The sequence below is a fragment of the Ascidia mentula genome (assembly GCF_947561715.1).
Source record: "Ascidia mentula chromosome 2 unlocalized genomic scaffold, kaAscMent1.1 SUPER_2_unloc_2, whole genome shotgun sequence".
Classification (NCBI taxonomy): Eukaryota; Metazoa; Chordata; class Ascidiacea; order Phlebobranchia; family Ascidiidae; genus Ascidia; species Ascidia mentula.
Genome location: NW_028113665.1, coordinates 107,501 through 110,000, shown reverse-complemented (window position 1 = coordinate 110,000; position 2,500 = coordinate 107,501). Strand labels below are relative to the sequence as shown.

The window sequence follows — 2,500 nt, the reverse complement described above, 5'->3', positions numbered from 1 at the left end:
TTTCGGGTCCCAACGCGCACGCTCTCGCTCGACCTCTCCGGCAGAGCGGACGAGATCGGCCGGTGATGCGGCCGTCCAGAGAGACGGCATCTCACCTCCGCCGGACCGCGCCGACATTCACTTTCACTGCGCCCATGGGTTTCGCACTGCCCCGTGGCTCGCGCGCACGTTAGACTCCTTGGTCCGTGTTTCAAGACGGGTCGGGAAGGTGGCTGACGTTAGCCGCGGACCCCGTGCGTCTCGCGCGGCGCTGCCCACCCGCAACCGACACGCCGCAACTGGGCACTGAGCACAGTCCCCAACCGGCGACGCACCGGCTCGGACGGGACGCCCGGCCCACGAAGGGCAGACGCGGCGATCCCTCCTCGCCCGGGCGACGGGCCGACGTGTCCGCGCGCCTATAACACCCACCCGGGGGCGGGCTACCTTGCGCGCGGCCTTCTCGCCGCCTCCCAGACGGTCGCGGCCTTCGCACGGCGCTAGTGCGCTGGAGCTGCTCGGAGGACAGCGCGAACGACGGGCCGCAAGGCTCCGCACGCCCACACGCTCCGCTCGGCTTCAGCTGAAAGCGTCGCGCGACTCGACAGGCCCTCCCGTTTGCCTCTCGACGGTTTCACGTACTCTTTAACTCTCTCTTCAAAGTGCTTTTCAACTTTCCCTCACGGTACTTGTTCGCTATCGGTCTCGCGACAGTATTTAGCCTTAGATGGAGTTTACCACCCGCTTTGGGCTGCATTCCCAAACAACCCGACTCTGGGAAGACGCAGAGCGCGCGCCCTCGCCGCCACCATGGGCCTGACACCCGCACCGGGACGAGGCCTCGATCAGAAGGACGCGGGCGGCGAACGACGTACGCGCAGCGAATTCCTTACGCCACAATTCCACGCGCCGCAGAGGCGCGCGGATTCGGCGATGGGCACTTCCCACTTCACTCGCCGTTACTGGGGGAATCCTCGTTAGTTTCTTTTCCTCCGCTTAGTAATATGCTTAAATTCAGCGGGTAGCCTCGTCCGACCTCAGGCCGATAATCCAGTGCCTCGTTTGCGAGAGACACGCGCGCGCCACCGAAGCTCGTGCGAGCGCCGCGCCCGAACGCGAGCCGTGCTGCTCCGGGCCGGGATCCTCTTCGAGGCCGACTCGTAACGAGACGCACGCCGCGTTCGGTTTCGCGCGCTGACACTGCGTTCGTGCTGTCCTGGGCGGGACGACCGTGGCAACGGCCGACACCGCACCGGCCCGACGCGTCGCCGCGCGGGAACGTTACAACGCGACCCTGAGGCGGGCGTGGCGCCGGGATTGACCCGGTGCCGCAATTTGCGTTCAGAACGTCGATGCTCAATGTGTCCCGCAATTCACATTAATTCACGCAGCTAGCTGCGTCCTTCATCGACTCGCGAGCCGAGTGATCCACCGCCAAGAGCCCTCCGTGACTTCGTCAGTTGGACAAGCGCGACCCAGCCGGATTGCACAGTCGAAAAAAGCGGTGGCCGAGCGGTCGCCAGCCGTAGGCGACGCATGAAGCCAGCCTGGCACATGGCCACGGCACTCGGCGCAGAACGAAACAGGGTGACCGAAGTGCAATCGCGTGCGCCTCAACAGCGACGAAGGGCGTGCGCGGCCGCCAAGATACGGAGCCTTCTCCACCTGTCGAACGCACGACCACTCGATCGGCGATCGGCCGGTAATGATCCTTCCGCAGGTTCACCTACGGAAACCTTGTTACGACTTTTACTTCCTCTAAATGATCAAGTTAGATCGTCTTCTCGGACGCCGGCGCGGCCGTTGCCGAACGCGCCAGGTCCAATCGGAGGACCTCACTAAACCATTCAATCGGTAGTAGCGACGGGCGGTGTGTACAAAGGGCAGGGACGTAATCAACGCGAGCTGATGACTCGCGCTTACTGGGCATTCCTCGTTCAAGGGAAACAATTGCAATTCCCTATCCCTAGCACGACCGGGGTTCAGCGGGTTACCCGGACCTTCCGGCCTAGGCGGCGACACGCTGATCCGGTCAGTGTAGCGCGCGTGCGGCCCCGAACATCTAAGGGCATCACAGACCTGTTATTGCTCAATCTCGTGTGGCTAAGCGCCACTAGTCCCTCTAAGAAGTTCAACGCCGACCGATAGGGTCGCGTAACTAGTTAGCAAGCCAGAGTCTCGTTCGTTATCGGAATTAACCAGACAAATCGCTCCACCAACTAAGAACGGCCATGCACCACCACCCACAGAATCAAGAAAGAGCTCTCAATCTGTCAATCCTCACTGTGTCCGGGCCGGGTGAGATTCCCCGTGTTGAGTCAAATTAAGCCGCAGGCTCCACGCCTGGTGGTGCCCTTCCGTCAATTCCTTTAAGTTTCAGCTTTGCAACCATACTTCCCCCGGAACCCAAAGACTTTGGTTTCCCGCAAGCTGCCGGAGGGGTCGTCAAAGTAACGCCCCCCGATCGCTGGTTGGCATCGTTTATAGTCAGAACTAGGACGGTATCTGATCGTCTTCGAAC

At 61.9% G+C, this 2,500-nt stretch overlaps 3 non-coding genes across 3 annotated transcripts in view; all 3 read right to left on the bottom strand.

Moving 5' to 3' along the window:
* Positions 1-1,024, bottom strand: part of LOC145915635 (large subunit ribosomal RNA) — a 3,686-nt gene extending 2,662 nt beyond the window's left edge. Inside the window, exon 1 of the ribosomal RNA XR_014403995.1 lies at positions 1-1,024. This exon is cut by the window's left edge and continues 2,662 nt beyond it. This is a non-coding gene — a ribosomal RNA (large subunit ribosomal RNA).
* Positions 1,025-1,268: 244 nt separating this feature from the next.
* On the bottom strand, positions 1,269-1,422 carry LOC145915515 (5.8S ribosomal RNA). The gene has a single exon (XR_014403884.1). It is a non-coding gene; the product is annotated as a 5.8S ribosomal RNA (ribosomal RNA).
* A 260-nt stretch (positions 1,423-1,682) lies between these two features.
* The window catches only part of LOC145915536 (small subunit ribosomal RNA), a 1,824-nt gene continuing 1,006 nt past the window's right edge, over positions 1,683-2,500 (bottom strand). The window contains exon 1 of the ribosomal RNA XR_014403903.1: positions 1,683-2,500. This exon is cut by the window's right edge and continues 1,006 nt beyond it. This is a non-coding gene — a ribosomal RNA (small subunit ribosomal RNA).